This window comes from Cetorhinus maximus, chromosome 18 (genome assembly GCF_964194155.1).
Source record: "Cetorhinus maximus chromosome 18, sCetMax3.hap1.1, whole genome shotgun sequence".
Classification (NCBI taxonomy): domain Eukaryota; kingdom Metazoa; phylum Chordata; class Chondrichthyes; order Lamniformes; family Cetorhinidae; genus Cetorhinus; species Cetorhinus maximus.
The window spans coordinates 41,755,593-41,783,037 of NC_135896.1; the positions used below are offsets into that span (position 1 = coordinate 41,755,593).

At 43.6% G+C, this 27,445-nt stretch overlaps 1 long non-coding RNA gene across 1 annotated transcript; it reads right to left on the minus strand.

The window, feature by feature from the left end:
* Positions 1-4,907: 4,907 nt before the first annotated feature.
* LOC144693478 (uncharacterized) lies at positions 4,908-26,890 on the minus strand. Its single transcript, XR_013579547.1, has 3 exons — positions 26,796-26,890; positions 10,000-10,187; positions 4,908-5,297 (listed from the first exon to the last, which is right to left on the minus strand). It is a non-coding gene; the product is annotated as an uncharacterized LOC144693478 (long non-coding RNA).
* Between the last annotated feature and the right edge of the window lie 555 nt (positions 26,891-27,445).

The following is a 27,445-nucleotide window of genomic DNA, read 5'->3' on the forward strand; positions in this document are numbered from 1 at the left end:
AATAAAAGGACATGGTGTGGGGGATAACATATTAGCCGGGACAGAAGATTGGCTGGCTGGCAGAAAACAGAGTATGCATAAATGGGTCTCTGTCTGATTGGCAGGATGTGACGAGTGGAGTCCTGCAGGGGTCTGTGCTGGGGTCTCAACTTTTAACAATTTACATCAATGACTTAGATGAGGGGAACGAAGGCATGATCGCTAAGTTTGCAAACGACACAAAGATAGGTAAGAAAGTATGGGAGGGAGCGGGTTTGGGCGGGCAGCCGAATGCCGCCTGCGATTGGCTGCAGGCTGCCATTTTATGTGGGTGGGCCAATTAAGGCCCACCCAGCGTGATGCACACCCAGAAGCACTGAGCGCCCTCTGTGCGGGCCGGGGGAGGAGGGAGAGTTGGGGCCTGGGCTCTTTCCTGCATGCACGAGAAAGAGCGCAGAAATCTCCCTGGGGCAGCTCCATGCCACAGGGAGATTCATTTGGTTTTTAAAAATTTGAATAAGGAAGAAAAAAAAACTTAAGACAGTGTCACATGAGCTGGGACATGTCGATGAATTTTATTAAAAATGTTTATTAAACTTTAAAAACCTTCATGAAACCTCATCCCGCCCGTGGATGAGGTTTTGTGATAAATGCGAAGGCCGTCTGGGCTCTTAGCCTGCCCGCCAACCTTAAGGTTGGACGGGCAGCTCCGTTAATCATTTTAATTTGGCTTTAAATGGCCTTAATAGGCCTTTGACAGTTTGGTGGGCGCGCAGCTGACTCCACTGCGTGCCCGCCAAACTGAGGATCTGAATGACGCACGGTGATGTCGGGACGCACGCCCAATGTGACTGCACGTCATTTTACACAACAGTGAGCGGGGCCTGCCCCCACTTGCCGAGCCAAAGATTCTGGCCTAGGAGTTTGCAGATGGATATAGATAGGTTGAGTGAGTGGGCAAAAATCTGGCAGATGAAGTATAATGTGGGAAAATGTGAAATTGTTCACATTGGCAGGCAGAATAGAAAAGAAGAGTATTACTAAAACAGTATAACTGCAGAGTTCCGAGGTGCAGAGGGATCTATGTGATCTCATGCATGAGTCACAAAAAGTTAGTATGCAGGTACAGCAAGTAATTAAGAAGGCTAACAGAATGCTTTCCTTTATTACAAAAGGAATTGAACATAAAAGTAAGGGTGTTATGCTTCAGTTATACAGGGCATTAGTGAGACTGCATCTCAAATGCTGTGTGCAGTTTTGGTCTCCTTGTTTAAGGAAGGATGTAAATGCATTGGAGGTGGTTCAGAGGAGGTTCACTACATTGATACTTGGAATGAGCGGGTTGTCTTATGAAGATAGGTTGGACAGACTGAGTTTGTTTCCACTGGAGTTTAGAAGAGTGAGGGGTGACTTGATTGAAGTATATAAGATCCTGAATGGTCTTGACAAGGTGGATGTAGAGAGGATTTTTCCTCTTGTGAGTGAGTCCAGAACAAGGGGCACTGTTTTAAAATTAGAGGTCACCCTTATAGGACAGAGACGAGGGGATTTTTTTTCCCTGAGGGCGATGTGACTTTGAAACTCTGCTTCAGAAGGTGGTGAAAACAGGGCTATTGAATATTTCTAAGGCAGAGGTAGATAGATTCTTGATAGGCAAGGGAATGAAAGGTTATCGGGAGTAGGTGGGAATGTGGAACTTGAAATACAAACAGGTCAGCTATGATCTTATTGAATCACGGAGCAGGCTTGAGGGGATGAATGGCCTGCTTCTGCTCTTAATTGAAAGTTCATATGTTTAGACCAGACCTGGAGTCCTGTGCACAATTCTGGTCTCCATATTATAAAAAGGATACAGAAGCTCTGGAGAAGGTGCAAATAAATAGTTAAATGTCTCATTTCTGTGTAAACCATCAGGAAAGACTGAACAAGACTGGGGCTCAGATTTTCTTGCATCCATCTGTGTCGTAAAGGAGGTGAGCAGGATTTTAAAATGGCGGGTGAGACCCAATTCCAGGATTCCTGCTCCCATTCCTGACATGTGGGAATTTTTATGGCCCCAGGATATGGGTGCTGATAGTGAGCCTGCGTGCAGCAAACCTGCCTTTTCCTACTTCATTGCGAGGGTGGGCATTTTAGACCCCACGCTATTTCCATGGAATTGGGCCCTTTTCAGTGGGAGACATGGTTCACAGCAGTTCAGAGTAGCTGTGATCTATGGGGAAGTCTCGTTTGGAGTTAGAAACCTTTTTACGGGTAAATTCAAAATGTGTTGACAACTTCACATGTCATAATTTAATGGTGTATTAAATTAAATGTTTTTAATACAGTGATTAATAACTACTTCAAAAGGTATTCATCCCAGCCATCTGTTCAAATTTTGAAGCATTGGAATACTTGGGCATTTGTCCATGACTTCAAATGCTGAACAGATGGCTGAGATTTTTCAAAGACATTAAAGGTTTTAATGTATTCAGCTCTGGGGGTTTTGTTGGCACAGCTGTGTAATGGAATGAAGGGGTGCGGTGAGTGTTGAGGGTATGGTGCCTAATACATTTACAGAACTAGCCAATGCCCAGTGGATGGAGGTGGGTCTTCTAAACTGATGGCCTTGGCATCCACCAGCCTTGGTTCCCTCCTTGGGCGTGCTTCCAGAGATGGCGGCCCCATCTCCAGCCTGCCCTACCTGCCTAACATGAAAATAGGGTGGGAGGGCACTGCTGAGCAGGAGGAGGGATCATGGCATCAGGAAATGGCCCAACCCATGAGATGAACATCTGGGCCTGGGTCTCTTTTCTCTAGAAAGGCTGAGGGGTGACCTAATAGAGATCTTTTAAATTATGAAATGGGATTTATAGGGTAGGCATGGGGAACCCTGGTGGCACTGCCATTCAATAGTGCTGGTCTCTGATTGGCGAGCAGCTCCTGGCAGGTGGGACTTCTGCCCCCGAGGTCCTTGATCCGGGCAAGGCCCACCATTGTCCAGTTAAGTACCTGAGTGTCACTTGATTCATTGGACCTTCCCTGAAACAGGAGATACATGGCTCCTGCTGGTTCTGCAGCTGGCAAGCGAGACCTCCCACCCACCTCCATTAAATACCATCCCTAATGTCAAATTCAATTCAATGACCACTATTTTCCAGTGAATCTTTTACCATGACATTACTAATTAACCTAGCTTCATTACACACTACTAGATCTAAAATAATTTTCTCCCTAGTTGGTTCCACACATATTGCCCCAGGAAACTGTGATGAAAGCATTCTACAAACTCATCTTCCAGACCATCCCAGCCACTTTGGTCGGAACAGTCTACATGAAGATTGAAGTGCCCCACGACTATTACATTGCCTTTGTTAGAAGTTCCAACAATTTCTTGTTTATCAGAGCACTGTTCAACGGTATAAGTACTGTTAGGGGGCCTATAATCTACTCCCACCAGCATTTTCTGACCCTTGCTATTCCTAATCTCCACCCATACTGATTTTACATCCTGATTTTCAGAGCCACTAATGTCCTTACTTCATTCTCTAATTTCAGACTACCCCTCTTTCTTTTCCATTGTACCTGTCTTTTCAAGACAGATGTTGTGTTGTGTATCCTGTGGCAGGATTTCACATCCTGCGGGCAGGCGGGCGGGCGAGCGAGTGTCCCGACGTCATCGTGCACTCACATGATATTTCGGTTGGTGGGCGCACGTGAGAGTTGACAACACGCCCGCTGACAATCAAAAAGCCTATTAAGGCCCTTAATCAAATAATTGAAAGCTATTTTTCGCTGCCCGCTCATGGGCGGGCGAATCAGCCAGGCGGTCTTTGGATTTTTTATGAAAGCTCATCCATGGGCGGGATGAGGTTTCCAGCAATAATTTTAAAAAAAACATTTTTTACACATCATTTTTAACGTGTCCCTGTTCATGTGACTGAGTCACATGTGGGGACCATGTTTCTCACATTTTTAAAATCTTTATTTTTGTATCCGCAATCCTTCAGCTCCCTAAGGCAGCTCTGTGCCATCAGGGAGCTTTCAGTGCACACTCCCCACCGCATGCACAGACTTTTGTGCTCGCACTCCTACCGCCTCCACCCCGGCAGTGCTGAACTTCTCAGCGCGCCTTTCACGCCGGCTGGCCGTTAATTGGCCTGTAATTGGCCAGCCAACGTGAAATCTCGGTCAGTGGCCAATGGCAGGCGGCGGACCCTTTCCTGGTCACTCCCAGGCCCGCCCGTCACGCCCACCCAATGACAGGAACATCTTGCCCTTGGCATATTTATTTCCCAACCTTGCAACAGTGTAATGGTTTAAACTATGTATCTCTATTTGAGCCACTAGTTCATCTATCTTATTGTGTGGGAGATGAAAACTAGGGACCGTAAATATAAGATAGTCACTAATAAATCCAAAAATTAGTTCAGGTGAAACTTCTTTATTTAGATAGCGGTTAGCATGTGGAATTTGCTGCAACAACGTGAATGGCATAGATGTATTTAAGGGCTTGCTAGATAAACACGTGGTGGAGAAAGGAATAGAAGGATATGCTGATAGGGTGATAAGAGGGAGGAAGGCTGTGTGCAGCATCTATACTGGCGTTGAGCTGAATAGTCTGTTTCTATGTTGTAAAATTCTATGTAATGTAAACAAAATGCATTTTGTGAAGATTTACCTTTTAAAATGGGGTTTCCACTTCCTGTAGCTGCAATAACTCCAGCAGATTCTTCCCTTCCTTTGTTAATCAGTTTCTTCCATTCAACTTTGGACTTCCGTTGACTACAAATAACTTTCACTGGCATCTTTGAGCTTTGAAGGGTTACTGCTTCCTTTGTGTTTTGTTTTAGTTCTATAAGCTCTTCCCTGCTAAAACCTGCAGGGTTTGTGTTAATTGAACTGGTGCGTTTCCGTATCCAGGTGGACTGCTCCAATCCTGTATCCATGAAACAAGCCTTTAACACTGAGCCCTGAAGATCAATGACCATTTTATTTGGAGAAGACATTTCTTTAAATCCAGAACTTCCTTTATCAGGAATCCATTTCATTTTCTGACATGGACTTTCCAAATGGAACATTTGAAGAGGTCCCTGTGAATCACCACATTCCCTCATGCTAATAGGAGCTGATTGTTGTGGGATCTGCTCTCCTGCTGCTTTCGCACTCCTACTTTTATCTTCATCTTTATCTTTTCTTTCCAAATATTCTGAAAAATATCTGAGCTCCTTTTCTGTGAACTCACAGGAGCAAAGAATCTCTGGCTGATCAATCCCTTCCTGTTGCTGTTTTGTCAGATCATCTGTCCCCTGAAATTGAGGTTGGAGATATGTCACCTCCTAAATGAAGCACAGAGACAACAAATCGAAAGACAAAATTGCTAAAAGAAATTCAGTACAGTTCAGCTCCAATGTTAATAAATTTATTTGCTCCCTTTTCCCTGTTGCTCCTCTCCCAGCTGTCTTTTCCATTTCCATAAATCAATAACAACTTGCATTTATATAGCATCTTTAATGTAGTGAGACGTTCCAAGGTGTTCCATGATAAAGTTATCACACAAAAATTTGACACAAGCCACAAAAATAGTCTAGTATAGGTGACCAAAAGTTTGAAAAAAGAGGTAGGTGTTAAGGATGTCTTAAAAGAAGAGAAGGAGTCAAAGAGGTGGGGAGGTTTAGGAAGGGTATTCCCAAGTTTAGGGCCTAGGTAGCTGAAAGGATTGTCACCAATGATGGATTGGCTAGAATGTGCAAAAGGCCACAAATGGAATAGCGCAGAGATCTGAGTGTTGTAGGGCTGGAGGAGAAAGGGAGGGATGATGTCCTGGAGGGATTTGAAAACTAGGGTCAGAAGTTTAAAGTCAAGCTGTTGCCGGACAAATAGCCAATGTAGATCAGTGAGCAGAAGGGTAATAGGTGAACAGGACCTAGGATATTGGCAGCAGAGTTTTGGATGAACTCAAGTTTAAGTAGGGTGGAAGATGGGAGGCTGGCTAGGTGAGCCTTGAAATAATCAAGGATAGAAATAACAATGGCACAGATGAGGGCCTGAGCAACAGATGAGCTGAGGCGGGACAGAGGGCAGGCAAAGTTACAAAGGTGGAAGTAGTCAGTCTTGGCGATGGTGTGGGTGTGTGGTCGGAAGCTCATCTCAAGATCAAATACAGCACCGAGGTTGTGAACAGTTCAGCCTCAGACAGCTGTCAAGGAAAAGGAGTCAATGTCAAGAGAATGTAGATTATGGTGGGGACTGCAGATAATGGCTTTAATCTTCCCAATATTTGGTTGAAGGAATTTTCTGCACATCCAGCCCTGAATGTTAGACAAGCAGTGTGACAAAACAGAGGCAGTGAATGAGTCAAGGGAGGTAGTGGTGATATAGAGCTGATGTCATTGGTATACAAGTGGAACATGCATTAGAGATGATGACCATGAAACTACAGAATTATCATAAGAATCAACTTGGTTCACTAATGTCCCTTAGGGAAGGAAATCTGCCTTCCTTACCTGATCTGCCCTGTATGTGACTCCATCCCTGCAGCAATGTGGTTGATGCTTAATGGCCTAGCAAGCTACACAGTTATCTCAAGGGCAACCTGTGGTGCCCACATCATGTGAATGAATGAAAAATAAATACTCAGTCAAATGCTGCCTCGATGCCAAGGGCAGTCTCAGCCCGCCTGGAATTGTGCTCTTTCATCTTTGTTTGTACTATGTGCTGGAATGAGGTCTGGAGCCTTATGGGCCTGGTGGAATCCAAAGGGAGCATCGGTGAGCTGTTTATTGGTGAGCAAGTGCCGGAGCACTATAAACGACAACTTCCATCACTTTGCTAATGATTGAGAGTAGGCTGATAGGGCAGTAATTGGTTGGATTGCATTTGTCCTGTTTTCTGTGGATAGGACATGCCCTGGCCAGTGTTGAAGCTGTACTGGGACAGCTTGGCTGGAGGCACAGCCAGTTCTGGAGCACAGGTTTTCAGCATTGTAGCAGGGATATTTTCAGTGTCTGTAATCTTTGCTGTAGCCTGCATGCTTAACTGTTTCTTAACATCACATGGAGTGAATCTAATTGACTGCAGACTGGTATTTGTGATGCTGAGAACCTCTGGAGAAAGCTGAGATGGATCACCCACTTGGCACCTTTGGTTGAAGGTGGTTTCAAACATTTCAGTCTATTCTTTTGTGCTCACAGGCTGGGCTGCACCATCACTGAGGATCAGTATGTTCATGGAACCTCCTACTCCCATCAGTTGTTTAATTACCCTACACCATTCACCACTGGATGTGTCAGGAATGTAGATTTTTGGTCTAATCCATTGATTTTGGGATTGGTTAGCTCTATCTGTAGTGTGCTGCTTCTGCTGTTAAACATACTTGCTGTCCTATGCTGTAGCTTCATCAGGTTGACAGTTCATTTTCAGGTACACCTGGTGCTGCTGCTGGAATGCTTTCCAAAGCCCCTCATTGAACCAGGGCTGATCCCCTGGCTTGATGGTAATGGTAGATTGAGGGATATGACAGGCAATGAGGCTTCAGATTGTGGTGGAATACAATTCTGCTGCTGCTATGGCTCACAGCACCTCATAGATGCCCAATTTTGAGCTGCTATTTCCGTTCTGAGTCTTTCCCATTTGGCTGTGTGTTAGTGCCACATAACACTATGGAGCATGTCTTCAGTGAAAATGGGACTTCATCTCCACAAGGACTGCACTATGGTGACTCCTACCAATATTGAATGGACAGATGCATCTGCAACAGTAGGTTTTTCCCTCTCATTGGTCTCTCACCACTTGCCACAGGCCCAGTCTGGTAGATATGTCCTTCAGGACTTGGCCAGCTCAGTCAGTCGTGGTGCTACTGAGTCAATCTTGGCGATGGACATTGAATTTTCCACCCAGAGTAATTCTGTGCCCTTGTTCAACATGGAGGATTACTGATTCATCAGCTGAGGTCAGGCAGTAGGTGGTAATCAGCAAGAAGTTTCCATGCTCGTGTGTGATCTGATGTTATGAGACTTCATGGGTTCCAGAATCAATGTTATGAACTCCCAGGGCAACTCTCTTACAACTGTAAGCCACTGCTACCTCTAGTGGGTCTGTCCTGCCAGTTGGACAGGACATAACCAGGGATAGTGATGGCAGAGTCTGGGATATTGGCTGAAAGGTATGATTCTGTGGGTATAACTATGCCAGGTTGTTGCTTGACTAACCTGTGGGGCAGCTCTCCCAATCTTGGCATAAGCCCCCAGATGTTAGTAAGGAGGACATTGCAGAAACAAGTGGGCTGTGTGTGCCTTTATTGTGCTCGAATCTGGTGCCTAGGTCAATGCTGGGAGGTTTGTTTGGTTTTATTCTTTTTATTCCAATCTTGGTATAACTAAGTGGCTTGTTGGGCCAGTTGAGAGTTTATCTGGACTCACATATAGGTCAAACCGGGTAAGGACAGCACATTTTCTTCCCTAAAGTACATTACTCATCCAATTGGATTTTCAACACCAATCTGATAGTTACATAGCCACCGTTACTAGCTTTTTATTGCAGGTTTATTTAATTAATTATATTTAAATTCCCCAGCTGCTGTGATGGAATATGAGCTCATGTCTCTTGATCATTACTAATCCAGTAACATAATTACTATGGTATCATACCCCATAGCTAGATGACAGAGAAGAGACATTGAAAGTGGATGGTGTGGTCAACCAGGTTAAAGACTGCTGACAGGTCAAGAAGGATGAGAAGGAATACCAATTGTGACTTTGATAAGGGCTACTGTAGAAAGGGCAGAAACTTGATTGGAGGGATTCAAACATGAAGGAAAGTTTTCTCCTCTCAACCTAACAGAAAGGGTGGGCACAAATTTGGGAGGTGACAACACATTCAAGCACTTTGAAGTGGAAGGGTGCTTGGAGATGGGCTGGTAGTTTGCAAGAAAGTAAATCTCATTTTAATGGACCTCACCAATGCATTTTCTCTTAGTTCTGAGTGTTTACCTTGTGATCTCTTTGATATTACCATTGTTTGAGTCATTGTTTTCTCTTAGTATAAAATTTAAGGAAAAATTAGATGTGAGCAAGCAGTGGACTAACAGCAATAAAATGTTAAAGGACATTCCTTCTGGCAGCTCTTCCCTTCTCCCTGTTGGTTGGGGCCTCCCTATGGCCCAAAGTTTCAGTGCTCCAATTCATTGGCCTAGCTCTCTGACCCATTCTTGGTTACTCACTAGCTGAGATCTATTCCTTCTCACCCCTCTTCCATGAACTCTGGTGCCTCTGCCCATTCTCAGCCACTCCTCTTCATCCATTCTCATCACCTTTTCCCCATCCCCATTCTCCTGCTCTTTATTCTTCCTTCCTCTCCCCACCCTCCAATTCTCCTTCCACCCTCATTCCCTTAACCTTCCTCACTGGGGTCAAATTATCTCCCACGTTCTAACCTTGCTTAACCTAAATACAGCGCTTGGTTTTTAGATCCCACACCACACTACCCCTCCAACCCACCACTCCCACTCCCACACTGCCTGTCATCAATCCCGCTGGAGATTGAACAGATTTTTAAAATTCAAAAAGTAATTATTCTCGTGCATTAATGCTAAATTTAATGATAAAGCTACTCTGACCCCCTAGTAGCTTTATTATTGCAAAATGAATGTGTGTTTAGCATCAGTGTGTGAGCTGAAAATTTCCCAAAGAACTGATGACCCCAGAAGACTGAAATTCTACACTTTGAAGATCAATTTAAAACTACATAGCAGAAGAATTTACTAGAAGGCAACAAAGCATGTAAAGTAAAAGCGAAATACTGCAGATGCTGGAAATCTAGAATACAAACAAAAATACCTGGAAAAACTCAGCAGCCTGACAGCATCTGCAGAGAGGGATACAGTTAACGTTTCAAGTCCGTATGACCCTTCATCATACGGACTCGAAACGTCAACTGTATCCCTCTCCACAGATGCTGTCAGACCTGCTGAGTTTTTCAAAGCATGTAAAGTGTTTGTTTATTTATTTGTTTATTTATTTAAAGTGGTTGCCTTTTAGTTACCTGTAGAGGTTCTAGTTCCAGAAATGACCGTGAAGCAGAACCGGACAATGATCTAAAGCTGCAGTTTTCCTGAGTAAACGAAGCATTCATCCAGGTTTCTTCAGAAATATCAAGTTTGTGAAATCTTTGCTGTCTTTTCTCAGCCACATGGACACCGACTCTCCTATTTATATTGTCATTAGTTTCAGCTAAGTAGGAAAGGGAATAAGACAGGTTGTATCACTTCATAAGTCACTTATGTTTAACTTAAACACTTAGCAATTGTTAAAAATTGTAATGTGTGCTTTTTTGTGCTTTAAGAGCTTTCCAGTATTATTTGACAAAATAGAGACCAGTAAGTTAGTTCCGGTCCTGTGAGAAGGCATAAAATAAACCATTAAATTGTCAGCTTTTTTGTTTAGTCTGGTTCTCTGCTGTATGGATATATTTACATAACCATAACTTTTACAAGCATGGTACATCTCTTTGTTAATCGTTGTATGTGAAACATTGTCCCAGAACTTCCATTCCCTGCGAGGTACTCCAGAAGATGTGGTGGAGCCACCTGGAAGTCCCCCTGCAAGGATTGCGTGGGAATTGCCTGGGAAATTCAAACTTCTGATGGGAAATTGCTCTGCACCAGGAACCATCGGATGCTCTGACTTAGATCGGAGACGGCAAGATTTTGTGTGATTTGGTGGGAAATTTGCAGGTGGTGGCGTTCCCTGCTGCCCTTTTACTCCTAAGTGGTAAAGGTCTTTGGCAGATGCTGTCAAAGGAAGTATGGCGAGTTGCAGTGCATGGTAGATGGTACACAGTGCTGCCATGTGTATTGGTGTTGGAGGAAATGTTGAAGGTGGTGGATGGGGTGTTGATCAAGCAGGCTGCTTTGTCCCGAATGGTGTTGAACTTCTTGAGTGTTATAGGAGCTGCACTCGTCCAGGCAAGTGAAGCGTATTCCATCAATCTCCTAATGTGTGCTTTAAAGATGGTGGACAGGCTTTGGGGAGTCAGGAGGTCAGTCACTCATTGCAGAATTCCCAGCCTCCAACCTGCTCTTGAAGCCACAGTATTTATATGGCTGGTCCAGTCAAGCATCTGGTCAATAGTAACTCTCAGATGTTGAAAGTGGGGCATTCTGCGAAGGTAATGTCATTGAATGTCAAGGATGGTCAGGTTCTCTCTTGTTGAAGATTGCTAGGCATTTGTGTGGCACAAATATTACTTGATATTTATCAGCCAAGCCTGAATATTGTACAGATACTGTTGCATGCAGACATGGCATGCTTCAGTAACTGAGGAGTGACAAATGGCACTCAACACTGTGCAATCATTGGTGAACATCCCCACTTTTAATCTTAGCAAGGAAGGAAGGTAATTGATGGAACATCTGAAGATGGTTGGGCCTAGGACACTACCCTGAGGAGCTCCTGCAGTGATATCCTGAGGCTGAGATGATTGGCCTCCAACAATCACAATCATCTTCTTTTATGCAAGGTATGATTCTAGCTAGTATAGAGTTTTCCCCTTGATTCCCATTGACTTCAATTTTGCTAAGGCTACTTGCTGCCACACTCAGTCAAATGCTGCCTTGATGTCACCTCCCCTCGAGTTCAGCTCTTTTGTCTATGATTGGTCCAAGGTTGTAATAAGGTCTGGAGCTAAGTGGCCTTGGCGGAACACAAACTGAGCATCTGTGAGCAGTATGTTGCTGAATAAGTGACACTTGACAGCACTGTTGACAACCCCTTCCATCACTTTGCTGATGATAGAGAGTAGAATGATGGGGCAGTAATTGGCTGGGTTGGATTTTTCCTGCTTTTTGTAGACAGGACATACCAGGGCAATTTTTCACAGTATAGTAAAAGTAGAATACTGCGGATGCCGGAAATCTGAAACAAAAACAAAAACTGCTGGAAAAACTCAGCAGGTCTGACAGCATCTGTGGAGAGAAAGAGTTAACGTTTCGAGTTCAGATCTGGACTCGAAACATTAACTCTTTCTCTCCACAGATGCTGTCAGACCTGCTGAGTTTTTCCAGCAGTTTTTGTTTTTGTTTCAATTTTTCACATTGTTGGGTAGGTGCCAGTGTTGTAGCTGTACTGAAACAGTTTGGCTAGGGCCATGGCTAGTTCTCAATCACAAGTCTTCAGTATTTAGCTGCGGGATGTTATCAGGGCCAATAGCCTTCAGCAATTTCTGTGATGCTCGAGACCCCAAGGACAAGCAAGCATTGAAGTTCCAACGATGGAATGAAATAAGTATCGAGGCACACTGGCTGGGAGTAACAAGAAAAGCAAGGGTCTGAGAAGACAGAAAAAGCTGGAGTAAGAAGAGACATCAGCTATTGGCTAAGGACCTGGTGTTGGAGATGTGAAATCAGAACAAGGAAAAATTGAAGGGGATCCAGATGGGACTTTGAAAATAAACTTTTCATTTCTCTGACTGCAGAATAAATAAAGTTTTAAAGCTTGGTGTTATAGAGTCATAGAGTTATACAGAACAGGAACAGGCCCTTCAGCCCATTGTATCTGTGCCGACGATCAAGCATCTATCTATTCTAATCCCATTTTCCAGCATTTGGCCCATAGCCCTGTATGCTATGGCGTTTCAAGTGTTCACCTAAATACTCCTTAAATGTTGTGAGGGTTCCTGCCACTGCCACCCACTCAGGCAGTGTGCTCCAGATTCCAACCACCCTCTGGGTGAAAACATTTTTCCTCAAATCCCCTCAACCTCCTGCCCCTTACCTTAAATCTATGCCTCCTGGTTATTGACACCTCCGCTAAGGGGGAAAGTTTCTTCGTATCTACCCTATGCCCCTCATAATTTTGTATACCTCTATCAGGTCCCCCCTCAGCCTTCTCTGCTCTAAAGAAAACAAGTCTATCCAGTCTCTCTTCATAGCTGAAACACTCCAGCCCAGGCAACATCCTGGTGAATCTCCTGTGCACCCTCTCCAGTGCAATCACATCCTTCCTATAGTGTGGCGACCAGAACTGCACACAGTACTCCAGGTAAGGCCTAACTAGCATTTTATACAGCTCCAATATAACCTCCCTGATCTTATATTCTATGCCTCGGCTAATAAAGGCAAGTATCCCATATGCCTTCTTAACCACCTTATCTACCTGTGCCTTCAGGAATCTATGGATTAAATTCCATTTGCCACTGCTCTGTCCATCTTATCAGCCCATCTATATTGTCCTGTAATCTAAGGCTTCCCTCCTCACTATTTACGACACCACCAATTTTGTGTCATCTGCAAACTTACTGATCATACCTCCCTATATTGACATCTAAATCATTAATGCACACTATAAACAGCAAGGGCCCCTGCACCAATCCCTGCGGTACGCTGCTCGTCACAGGCTTCCAATCGCAAAACAACCTTTGACCATCACCCACTGCCTCTTGCCACTAAGTCAATTTTGGATCCAATTTGCCAAATTGCCCTAGATCCCATGGGCTCTTACCTTCTTGATCATTCTCCCATTCGGGACCTTGTCAAAAGCCTTACTGAAGTCCATTTAGACTGCATCAACTGCACTAGCCTCATCTACACAACTAGTCACCTCCTCAAAAAATTCAATCAAAATTTGTTAGATATGATCTCCCCTTGACAAAGTCATGCTCACTATCCTTGATTAATCCCTGCCTCTCCAAGTGGAGATTAATCCTGTCCCTCAGAATGTTTTCCAATATTTTCCCTACCACTGATGTTGTATACTGACACCATAGTATTAATTTTATAGATACCAGAACAGCAATATTTCAATACAGCGGTTGACTATATTAATTGTATAGATCCTGCAGTGCTGGTACCCTCATCTTTAACAGTTCAATCCCACTTTCCTCCTCAGTGTTGCTACATTTTACTACTTTTTAATTTCAAGCAAATATCTAATTCCCTTTGAAAACATTTTATGGTGTCTACTTCAAGAATGACTTGTGGAAGAGAATTCCACCTTCTAACTAAACCCTGCATAAAGATTATTTTCTAACCTATCATTTCATTGTTTTTGTGATGATCTTAAAAACCTGTACCCCACCATTAATTACCATCTGGGTGGCCAGTGGAAACAACCCATCACTGTACCTTAATATAACCTTCCATAATGATAAAACCTTCTATCAGGTCACTTCATAGCTTCATCCCAAGTAACAGTCCAGTGCATCTAAACCATACACAATAAATTGTTTTAATATCGTCCCAATAGTGCAGTGTCTAAAACTGTCTCAATAGTCCAAGAGTAACCTAACTAAAGACTTCAACAATTTCCCATTACATCTTTTTTTCTAGTTCTATGCCACAGATACAAAATTAACTAAATCAGTTTGCATTTCTACAGATTTAGCAACTTAAAGGTTGCTACCTTTAGTATTTGCGCACGAGGTTCCTTCTGCTTCTCTATTCCATTTGCAGATGCATTTCCTTTTTCCTGTTTATACTTACAAATTTACTATCCACATTTTCCTATGTCAGACTAGATTTGTCATCCTGCTAACCTATCCATGTCCCAAACCCTTCCAATCAGGTATCTTTGCTAAATTTCAACATTGATTTGGTGTCTTCGGTACATTTCAACATTGTGACACTGAATTCCTCTAAAAGTAATATTTCCTCAGCTGTTTAATGACAGGGTTTTCAACATGAGGATTATAGATTTTTTTAATATAAAAATAAAGTTTTTTTGGGGGCACTGACCAGTTGATTTATTACTTCAATCTTCAAGAACTAAACTGTTTCATAATTCAACAGAAATACAGGTTCAATATAAAAGGTTAAAATGAAAAATTATAATTTTGTGCTGCTGTTATGAATTAATCTACAGCAGGAACAATTGTATTTGGAAAAATACATGCACATCCCAAAACAAGTACAAATGCTAAAGAAATTTAATTTTCAATAAAAATGTATTTACTTTTCATCAGTATTTAATTAGTTTTACTGAAAGTAATCATAAAGGTGGCAAACAAATCTGATGGAAAATTAATCTCCCTTGCCTATCCCTCTCATCTGCAATTTAATCTTAATTTACATTAAGGACACCCTGAATGGATCATGGAATCAATAAAACTGAATCAAAGAATGGTTACCGCACAGAAGAAGGCCATTCAGCCAATTGTGCCTGTGCCTGCTCTCTAAGAGCAAGTCAGCTGGCTCCACTCCCCTGCCCTTTCCCCTTAGCCCTACAAATATTTGCCCTTCAGGTGCTTATCTAATTCCCTTTTGAAAACCATGATTGAATCTGCCTCCTCCACACTCTCAGGCAGTGCATTCCAGATCTAAATTCTCACTGCGTGAAAAGGTTTTCCACATGTTGCCTTTGGTTCTTTTGCCATTCACCCTTCCGCCAGCTTCCCCCTATCTCCTTTGCCTAGATCTCTCATGATTTTGAACACCTCTAACAAATCTCCTCTCAACCTTTTCTTGTCCAAAGAGAACAGCCCAGTTTCTCCAATTTATCTACATAACTGAAGTTCGTTACCCTGGAAATCATCCTTATGTATCTTTTCTGCATCTAAAGCCTTCACATCCTTCCTAAAGCGCAGTGCCCAGAATTGAACATAATATAACAGTTAAGGCCGAACCAGATTCATCATAACTCCCTTGCTTTTGTATTCTATGCCTCTATTTATAAAGGTTTTGTATGTTTTTTTTTAACTGCTTTCCTATTCTGCCAGTCACCTTCAACAATTTGTGCACATATGCCTCAGGGCTCAGGGTCTCACTATTCTTGCACACCACTCACCACCCCTGCTCCCCACCCACTTCAGATTTATACCAATTATTTATATTACCTCTTCTCATTCTTCTTACCAAAATATATTGCTTCACACTTCTCTGCATTAAAGGCTAGATTTTTGCCGAGTCAGGATGACAGAGGAGACCTTTAAAAATGGTGGGTGGGTCCCAATTCTGGGATTCCCAATCCCATTCCCAGGGCTTCTGATTTTTGGGAGTGCCTTTTAAGGGTACGGACTGGTTCAGGTCGGGAAACTGCACCAGGCACTCCCAACTAACTGGCTCCATTGGAGGGATAGGCGTGTCCAAGATCTCCACAATTTTCATGGAGTTGGTCCAGCTTTTCAAAGAGTCGTCATTCACAGCACCTCAGAGGTATCTTGAACCATAGTCTGCATGAGGGAACTTTTTGAAAGGTAAGTTTAAAAGGTCCTCCTCATGTCTCCATGCCAAGCTATTTCCCCCAAACACTCCATGGCTCTGCATGTCCCTATGCCAAGGTATGCCATCATCCACCTGCTATGGTCCCACATGCATCCCCTGCCAAGGTAAGGCCCCCAACCATCCCCTGTATTTCCTAAGGTCCTCCCTGCAAAGCTATGGCACTTCCATGCCCGCTATACACTATTTAATCAATAAACACTATAGTGACAGTAGGATGTGTAAAAAAAAAAAGCTTTAAAAACATTCATTGATAACTTACCACTTTCTTAATAAAAACCCCTTTTAACTATAGCCCATTAAGTGTCAATCATTCAGACCCTTTAGGGCATCAATAGCAGAAACTGCAAGCACTTGAAACCTCTTTATCTTGTGTAAATAAACATGGTGCAATTGACAGCATCAATAAGAGATCCAGAGCTGTCAATTAAGCATTGGAAACAACAGGCATGGATTAATTGCGGATTGCAATCCTCATGATGATTTTCACACTTAATCGAATTTTGTGGTCACAATCTTCTGCAATTATGCCAGTTTAAGACTAGAATCATGTATATGCAGACTGTGCTGTTCGTAACAATGTTACCAAACCTGTAGAAAAGTGGATTGTGATACTTCTATCCTAAATTAACCTAAACCTCAGTTTGACATGCACAGTGCAGTGAAGCTAAGTTCTGTTTTAAATACCTCTATTAATTCTTTAGATCAAATTTGTTTTACAGAATTTCAATTTTCCCTCTGAATTCTTTTGTTTGTGCAAACATCAGAAAATAAAGTGATGAGTTAAAAGGTAATCTTTATCCTTGCAATCCTCTACCACTGCAAATTCCCAAAGCACAATTGTGACAGGGAGATGTTGAGTGGAGGCAAAGAGTGGGGGAAGGAAAATTGACAAGTGGTTTCCAGGTGACTGTCATCCTTCCCAGTGGACAGTTGATTATATTGAAGCACTTCAGGATGCAACATGATCTACGTAGAAAATTTGAATATTATTGCACTTTCTGTGATGGCCAATTTGAAATGTTTTGTAATGTTCTATCAGATATTTTGTGACTAAAGTATATTTTTGACATTAGCATTGAAAGAGGATTCAGAGTAGGGTTTTCAATTGCCTAACCTCTCATTCCTGGATGCTAAGCAATTCAGGGATGTCAGAATACAGGAAGGGGAGAAAATTTACTTCATCCATAAAAACAGAAAACGTTGGAAATACTCAACCAGTCTGGCAGAACTGAAAAAAATTGAAGGTGTAACAGTCGAGGCAGGGAAAAGGGGAAGTGAGGAAAAGAACAGTTCTGTTCGGTCTGCAGGCATAACCACAAACTTCTGAATGCTTCTGATTTAAATATCTGCCCTACCCTCACTTAACATCGGCCCCCTACTTTGGCCCCCTACACTATTCCTTCCAATTAAGCTCAATGAAAGTTCAAGGAGCCACACCTAATCTTTCCATTAGGCACTTTACAGTATTCCAGACTCAATGTTGAGAAAAATAGTTACACATTGTAACCTCTGCCCCGATTTTTTCAGATGGCAGTTGTTAGTGATGATTCCACTTTTTCTGTTTACAGCTCCTTTAGACACATCTATTGTTTCATTACTTGTTTGATTACCATCTTCTTTTGCCTTGAACCAGCTTCTCTTTTGTCATTCAATCGCTCCTGTCTCTGTGCTCACTTAAAGTTTACTTAATTAAAACTTGCTACATCTCTAGCTTGTTCCAATTCTGACAAAAGATGATTGTTAATGAAAACTCTCTCCACAGCTGCTGCCAGACCCACTGAGTATTACCAGCATGTTCTGTTTTCATTTCAGATTTCTGACATTGGCAATATTTTGCTTTTACATTAAAACTTACTTCCGAACAGGGAAATCCATCCTTAGCAAAAAAAAAAGTTAAAATATGAAAATTACCTTTCAGCCTACAATATGTGGTTTGATTATCGAAGCAGTTCTGATTGGAAATGTATTCCTGAGTAAAGCTGCTCGTTTTTGGTTGATCTGGAGCTCCCTGCTGTTCCTCTGTAGGTTCACAAATAAAATCATGTTCCAGATAGAGAGCATCAGTCCATTCTAGGTCATTATGTAATAGATGTGAGTTCTCATCGAGAAGAGATTCTTCGATATCACATGAAAGCGATTCTCTTAAAAACAGTTCACTAAAGCTTTCCGTTAATTCATCTGGGTCAGTACATGGTCCAGCTTCAGATGTTGAGTCATTTAAATTGCAACAATCACTATCTAGCGCCAGGCCTGAGCTGTCCGAAGAGATCTGCTTATCCAGAGTGCCAGAGTGAAGTAAAGATTGTTGTTTGTTATTAGAAGTAACTAGAATGTTCACCAGTAAATCATCATCAACAGGAATGGTGTCAGGCATCCAGAGATCAGACTTGTCCTGTTAACAAATATAATTATGTTTGCACATTATATAGAGAGAATGTCCAAGACCTTTCCTCACTTTGACCAGGTCTTCCGCAACTAATTAATTCCACAATTAATTAATTCCACTAATTAAAGCAAAGTCTTAGTACTAACAGAGTAGATCTGTTTCTTTTTTATTCATTCATGGGAAGTGCCAGCATTTATTGTCCATCCCTAATTGCCCCTATTGAGAGGGCATTGAAGAGTCAACCACATTGCTGTGTGGTCTGGAGTCACATGTAGGCCAGACCAGGCAGATTTCCTTCCCTAAAGGACATTAGTGAACCAGATGGGTTTTTATGACGATCAGCAATAGTTTTGTGATCATTATTAGGCTTTCAATTCCAAATTTTTTTTTTTTAATTGAATTCAAATTTCACCAACTGCTGTGATGGGATTTGAACCCAGGTCCCAGAGCATTACCCTGGGTCTCTGCAATTCTAGTCCAGGGACAGTATCACTATGTCACTGCCTCCCCGTGCTTGATTGTATTAAACCTATCTTTCTAATCTTCTCTACTGCATGTTAATAAAAATCCAATTGATTTTTCACGGCTTTCTTTACTACTAAGCAATCTGAATGAGTAATTTATTGTAATACGAACACCTAAATATTACCAGATTGAGCCTAATTTTTTTCTTCTCCATTGGGGAACCAGATAAGAAATCCGCCCAACTACTAACAGTAACCATCAAAATGAAACGCTGGCACAGATTTCCTGGAGAGTATCCGTGTAACTAAAGTGTAGAAGTGAATTCAAGCCATCCATTTTTCAGAAAATTCATGCCTAATTGATTAACACCAATTTTACTATATATGAATTTTCTTGATCATTTGTGCCTGATTTAGACCCACTGAAATAGTTAAACAGCCCACCACCGTGCAAAAGACAAGAGAACCAATTTTTTTTTCATTGCTCCTCACTGCACTATTTGCTTTGTATTTTCTATATATTTAAATACTACTTATGCCATTATTTATGACATCCATCCCTTCCACAGCTGGCGCAGATGTAGCGTTGGCTCAATGTTGACTTGCGTGTTTTCCTTTGGTGGGCTCTCTTATTCACCATCTGGCCATTTCTTTTGTCCTCTGCCTTTTCCACACCCTTCCTTGCTACCTGTATCCAGGCACTCTGGTCAGCAGCGAGGACTTCCCACGCATCAACTCCGATCCCAATCAACTTGAAGCCTCGCTTGTATCATAGATGTGGGTGAGCTGTTGGTCCTGTGCTGATAGTAAGCTCGCCTTAGAGCATGTCTTTGGGAATGCGGCCATCATCCATTTGACTCACATGACCCAATCAATGGAGTTGCTGCTGACTCAAAAGGGCAAACGTGCTGGACATCCCAGCACGCTGGTGTGCTTGAATCTTCGGCACTTTGTCTTGCCTGGACATGCCCAATATTTGTCTGAGACAATGGAGGTAGAAGCTGTTCAGCTGCTTTTCTTAGCTTGCATAAGTTGTCTATGCCTCATTACTGGAAGAGAAGGTGTTGAGAATGTAAGCCTGGTACACGCGGAGCTTCGTATGTTCGGGTTGGTTTGCTGTTGGTCCACACTCAACTTCTCAACTTTGGCATGACAACTGCAGCCTTGGTGGTCCTGGTGCTGATTTCAGCTTCAAGCGGCAGGTTGCTGGTAATTGTTGATCTAAGGTATGTGAAGCTGTTGATGATCTCCAGAGTGAGGTTGTCAATGTTGATGGAAGGTGGAGTCTCTACATCCTGGCCCATAACTTTGGTCTTCCTGACACCGATTGTCAATCCAAACTCCTGGCAGGCCCAGGAGAACTAATTTACCAGCTGTTGCAAGTGACCTTCCATATGGGATGCCAGCGCAGCGTCATCAGCAAATAGCAACTCATGAACTGGGCATTACGCACTTTGTCCTTGGCGTGCAGCCTTGCCAAGTTGAAAGCTTTCTGTAGGCTCTGGCATGCAGGTGGGCACCCTCATTTGAGTGGCCGAAATGTACAATAGCAACATGGAGAAAAATATGCCAAAGAGAGTTGTCCCCAGGGAGCAGCCCTGTTTTACCCTGCTGCTAATCTTGAAAGCTTCTGATGCTGTTCCATTGTAACTAACAAAACTGTGTGTTCTCGTGGATAGAAGAAGTGATGCTCAGGAGTCCAGGTAGACAGCCTATTTTCCACAGCAGTTTAAAGAGCCCATCTCTGCTGACAGGGTCGAAGGCCTTGGTTAGGTCTATGAAAGCGATTGTAGAGTGGACTGTACTATTTGGGGCAATTCTCCTGTAACTGCTGAAGTGAGAAAATCACGATCACTGTCGATCTGCCAGCTCTGAAGCTGCACTGAGATTCTGGACTGATGCCTGATGCCAGGATCTGCAATTCAGTCAGAGCAATGCAACAAAGTCCTTCCCTACGATACTTAACAAGGAGATGCCTCAGTTATTGCAGCAGTTACCGCGATCCCCTTTGTTTTTGTACAAGGTGACTGTTTTCACATCATGCATGTCTTCAGGCACAAATCTTTCCTTCCAGCAGAGACACAGAAGATCGTGGAGATGCTGCAGCAGTGCTGGTTTTTCACTATTGATGATTTCAGGTGGAATGCCATTGTTTCCTGGACTTTACCACTAGCAGGATGGTGAATGGTCTTGTTGAGCTCTGGTGTACTGTGGTGAGCTCACAGCTCCCCTATGACAGGAAAGTCTGGAATTTTGCTGAATGCTTCTTCAGTGACAATGTTACAGGAAGGACGTAATAGCTCTGGAGAGAGTGCAGAGAAGGTTTACAAGAATGTTGCCAGGGTGAGAAAAGTGTAGCTACGAGGAGAGATTGGATAGGTTGGGGTTGTTTTCCTTAGAACAAGAAGGCTGAGAGGTGACTTGATTGAGATGTACAAAATTATGAGGGGAATAGATAGAGTGGACAGGATAAAATTGTTTCCCTTGGCGGAGAATTCTAGAACCAGGGGACATAGATTCAAGATAAGTGGCAGAAGGTGTAGGGGGGACATGAGGAAGAACTTTTTTACGCAGAGGGTAGTGGGTGCCTGGAATTCGCTGCCCAAGTTGGTGGTAGAGGCAGAAACTCTAAATTCTTTTAAAAAGTACCTGGATCTGCACCTTAAGTGCTGTAAGCTGCAGGGCTATGGGCCGGGTGCAGGAAGATGGGATTAGAAAGGGCACCTGGATGTCCTCGGGCTGGCATGGACAAGATGGGCTGAATGGCCTCCTTCTGTGCTGCAACTTTTCTAAGGTTCTATGGTTCTCTGTTGCATATAGAATTTGAAATAGTGCTGCACCCACGTTTCCATGCTTACTAGGTTCAGTGAGATCATCCCTGGCTTTGTCTTCCAGGGGCCTGATTTGGTTGCTGCTGGGCCGGTTGCTTTCTTGATTGTTTCATAAATCCCTCGAGCATCCCCGGATTCAGCGGCAGACTGTGTGCTGTTGCAGAGTTTCAGTTGTATTGATTGGCGCCGTGCCGAGCAGTCTGCTGAGACTTAATTCTGGCAGCTCTGAGAGCATCTAGATTTTGTTCACTGGGGACTTGCTTGTAGTTCATGAGGGCTCTCCTCTTTGTTGGAATAACTGACTCCATTTCAGTCCAATAAGCTTCAAACCAGTCAGCATTCCTCTGATCTCTTTTCCCGTAGGCAGTGAGTGCAGAGTTATAGATGGTGTTGCGTAGATGATCCCACTTTGACTTCAACTCGGGCCTTGGGCTTTGTTTTCCAAAAGAGCCTGATCGAGGATGTTGGGGAGCTCCTGGAGCCTTTCTGGGTGAGTGGTACGGCAAGTGTTGATCCAAGTGTTGGAGTGGCATAGTGGTTTCCATGGCTGAAGCCTGATCTTACTACACACCAGGGAGTGGTTGGTGTCACAGTCAGTACTGTGATAGCTACGAGTGATGAGGGCACTGTTGATGGGGGTGTGTCTGGTGGTGATGTGATCCAGTTGGTGCCAGTAGTGTGATCTCGGATGTCTCCAGGACACATTGTGGCACATGTTATTTTGGAAGTAGCTGTTCGTCTCACAGAGTCTATGGTAACAGCATAGCTCCAGCAACCTGTCTCCATTTGCATTCATCTTGCAGACTCCCTGGTGCTTAATGCACGTTGGCAAAGCTATGTAGTTGGTACCCATCCTTGCATTGAAGTCCCGCAGAAGATACAGTCCCTCGGTGCTGGGAATTCTACTGATGGCAGGGCAGGTGCACCATCGAATTGATCCTTGAAATTTGGGGTGGAGGGGAGTGTCGGGGAATAAATGAACATGAGGTTAACCGAGCCCACGCTTGTTGACAAACAAAGTGTAAGAATTCTCTCTGAGCCTCCTGTGGGGGGGGTTCAATCATTGTGAGTAGAGTGTTTTTTACTGTGAAACCCAGGAAAACATATAGGGCAGAATCATCCCAGATTTCCACTAAGTATGGTAGTGAACATGAAAAACAAAGTTTTACCCACCAATGGCAGGTTTTCGGGCCATATCATCGGCTTCCCGCCTCATTAATTCTGCAGCCACAGGAAACACAGTCTCCCTGGCGGGCAGCCTCAGAATCTCCTGGCGCGCCATTACCTCACTCTGGGTTCCATATCTAAACTGCAGTCCCCGCACACACTGTTCTCAATGTTTGCGGCCCAGGACTGCTCCAGTGAAGACATAGCCCCTGAAAGCCAAGAAACCCTCCCTGGAATGCTTTTTGGAGGCCCGCCATGATGTCCTCCACTCCCTCTGGCTGCAGGAGGTCCAGCAAACTCACCACTCTGGCTTGGGAGGCAGTGGCAGTGGTGGTCCGTGCCAATGCTGCACAGAAGAGGTTGGCCATTCAGTGCGGAAAGAGGATGAATGATCTCATTCGTGCTGCCAGGGTAAGACAACCATCTCATCACTCTAAACTCACACACTCACAAGGCCAACACACATTCACTGGCATCTCACTTACTGCCAGCACAAGGGGCATCACCACTCACTCTCTTTCACACACCCTCACATTTCCATCAGGCTTCATCTCCTCTGGAGACTGCCTCCTCACCCCTCACAATCTTGAGGCTACTTGCACAGATCAACATGTGTCCTTACACACACCCTGGGATATCCCTCTTCCCCAGTACTGCCCTCGCCCTGCAGCCTCTTCCCTTTCCTGAGGCCAATTCTCTCCCTACCCCAAACAAGCCCTAGCCCTGCAACTGTTGAAAAACCATCCCCATGTTATGGCTGGCCGGGTTGGTACAGACCTGTCCCAGAGCCCCCTAAAAGTGATGTGGTGCTGTTTGTGAAGCCTGGCGTTGATGACCAAGTGCTGCCTGAAGCAAGGTAGGTAAATGAACCTCGAAGTCCCGAGTGAACTGCAGCTCGCCAGGTGTACGCTGCTTATGTACAGGTGTGAAACATGTTGGCGTGATGTGTCCTGCTGATCCAGTGTGGGGGGATGATTTTGGCGAGCAGGGCTTATAATGAGATGCTAAAGTATTGGAATTAGGTTCCTGACATGTGGTGGCGGGGAATGCAGCCCGCCATTGATGGGTGGAGCGAACGATTGCAAACAGGTGTCATGACGGTATAGAACCAATTGTTGGCCTTCTCGCCATATTATCCACTCACACTGCCAAACACGCCACCGCCAACGGGAGTGGAAAATTCCACCCATAGTGTTCTCTTTAAGGGTTCCACTTCCAATGAACCTAGTTTCTTGAAGCACAGCAATGTCCACACAGAAACTTGTGAGTTCTTTGTCGATCACAGCTGTCTTGTGTGTGTCATCGACCTGCAGGAGGTTGTGGGTAAGGCCAGGATGCATAGACCTTACATTCCAACTTGCGATGCAAAAGACTGGTGTCTTCCTTGTTGAGTTTGTCTTGCCTGGTGCATAGATTAGCAACCCACCTATCGAGAGATGACTCTCTGAGCTCCAAGCACCCATTGAAGCAAGCAGGCCGTGGCGGGACAGCACCTAACTGACTGGGGGCTGCCTAGCTTGAGGTGGGTGGTAACTATCCAAAAAGATGCGATGATATCTTTCACCATCGGAAGTAACTCCTGGTGCTTGTGCTCTATGCCAATCGAGCAAGAGCTTACAATCGGTAAGTGTTTCTTCCTGTGTTGTGCCAATGTGAAACACGAAGATGGAGCGTCCTCTCCAGGGCACAGGCCTGGGCAACTAGTATAGAGAGCTGGAATTGCCCAAGCATCAGGGCCCCCATCTTGGCATTGCTAATATTGTCCAAAGGAAAGATTGAAACCAGTACTGTTTGGTACCAGCTCTGCTGCAGGAGTTGCCAGAAAGCTGCCTGATAAGTGACAGGTTACCACCTACATTCCTCCACTCCGAATTTTCTGTCACAGTTTACTCCCTTAGCCTTCTTTTCTCTCGAGACACCCACAAGGCAGTGGGGCTATTTACCCATAGCTGGGGCTTTGGTTTGTGGGTGCCAGGGCATAACTACACACTAGTGGGCCTGTACGCCATGTGTCTGGGGACCAGGCCTCCTCCGAGACCCCTGTAGTTTAGCTGGGTCCTCCAGGTACCCAGTTTATGCATGTCACCACAGGGAGGCACTACGCTGGTCATGCAGATGAAGGGGATATATACTGGCGGGAAAGGCTTACGCACTGGACTCTCTTTTCACAGTATTTATACTGCTAGCCAACGGTGGGAGCTGAAAGCAAGAGATAACAAGCAGACTGATCACTACGCACCACCCACTACGCTAACACACTTGATGCATTGCATCAACTGGACACACACTATGATCTGCTATATTAAAAAGAAAAAAGCTTCTATAATAATAAAAATAAAATGTCTTACGATCCCTGTGGGGAAACTGTAAATCAAAATAACCAAATTTATCAAATGACCACCAAAGAAGAAATTACCAACAAGTTTTCACTTTTTGTAGCTTTAATTTCCCAATTAAGGGCCTCAGTTGGTGGCAGGGCTGAAACAGGCTATTTGCAACCATGGCATCATATTTGGCTCCAAGGTGAGCCTTCAACTTCTCATTCACCTCATCATCAAACTTGTCTACTTCCCCCTCTGTAATATCGCCCATATCCATCCCTGCCTCAATCTTCATCCATGTCTGTTGTTTCCTCTAGACTCAGTTCCCATCTTGTATCCTCCATATACTTGAGCTCATCTCCCAACTTGTGTTTTGACCACTGGACTTTATAAGTTGGTTATGTTTCAAACTGTCTCTTTTAATTCAATGTAAAATGGAGTCGTTTGGTGAAGGGCATGTGACTTCCTATGAAACCTGCATGTCTCCCTTCCTTTTAGACATTCCTGAAAAGCTACCTCTTGTCATAATACTCTCTTAGTGTAAACATTTTTTGGTTAGCAAGCATGTTGGGATGTTTGACTGTGATTAAGACATTATGTAAGTGCAAGTCATTGTTGTTTCTCTATTTTGCTTCATATCTTCAAAGGAAAGAAATGAGAAGTTTGAGACAGTCAAAACCGCAATATAACAATTTACCTCAAGAACTTCTGGCATTTCTAAGGATTTAAATTCGTCCACTTCACTTTCTCCAGAACTGAAGCCACTGCTAAGAACTGTGGGAGTAGGACTTGGGGCAGCCCTATCCATTCCATGCACGTGCTCAGAATGCCTATGCTTCTGGAGTTCAGCTATTGGTTGATTTGGTCTTGAGAGCCACACACGAGTGTTAGGACTAGGAGAACTGAGAGAATTGATAAATAAACATCTTAAAAGGACAGTTGCCATAAAAAGGACATTGAACATGCCAAGCTGTTATCAAATTATAAATAAAATCTACAAAATTAGGTAAAACTCAATTTGAACGAGAACCAATTTTTAAAGTTGTTAATAGCATACGAAACGACATGTCAATAGTGAATAATCCTCACTCAAATGAAATTATATTTACTGAATGAGAATATTTTGTTGGAAAAAATGCAAAGTCAATAAGGTGCAACTTAAAATCATTCTTAACTATTTAAAATTTCAAAACATTTGCTGTCTTATATATTTTGAACTTGCATCCTTATTTAGGTTTGATGGGTATCAGCAGAGGGGAAAAATGAAAATTCCACACTCATAGCACAAGAACTCCACAATGCCATCATGTAGGTAGGATTATTATTTTGATTTTAGATCAAGGAGCTAAAACATTACACACTGTACTGATTTGGAAGTAAATGTTATAACTTTTCACATAATTATGAAATGTCTGAGTATGGTGAATAAGCAGACAAAGCATAAACTGTACATACCAAGTGAGGGATCCAACCTCCTGCACATGAGCCACTGCTTCTCTCAGCAAACCAATAAATACATCCTGTGCTAAGCGATGGCAGCAGTGGACAGATAATGGCCTTGGTTCACCTACTAATTAAATAAAACGTCAATGGGTTTTTTATTTAAACAGGCTTCTTATATCTATCATATATCATCTGTGTTTTACTGTGTGTCTGATGAGTTCTCCTAGCATCAAGTAATGGCTCAGATCATCCGGTCTCCAGATCATCGACCCAAGATACGTGTCAGGACTCAGTGGAAGCCCCAACATGCTGACCTCCAAGGGAATTGCCCAGGAGTTTGAACTTCCGACGGGCAATTCCCCTGCTCCTGGGCCCTCCGTAAAAGCCTCCAACTCTGAGCTAGAGTTGGAGTTTTTGGACAGTCCTGACGTACTTACCTGGATAGTTAACCAGGAAATGTTAGATAGAAAAATCCTAGTCTAACTTCTGGGTAACTACAGAACTGGTGCCCCAATCACTCACACTGATCCCCTTCCCCGCCTCCCTCTTCAACCCTTCTGACTACCCCCTGACCCTTCCGAAGGACCCCGACCTGACGTGACCTTTTTATCACTCCTGACCAACCCCCTAACCTGGCTCAACTACCCCTCCCGACCACGCTA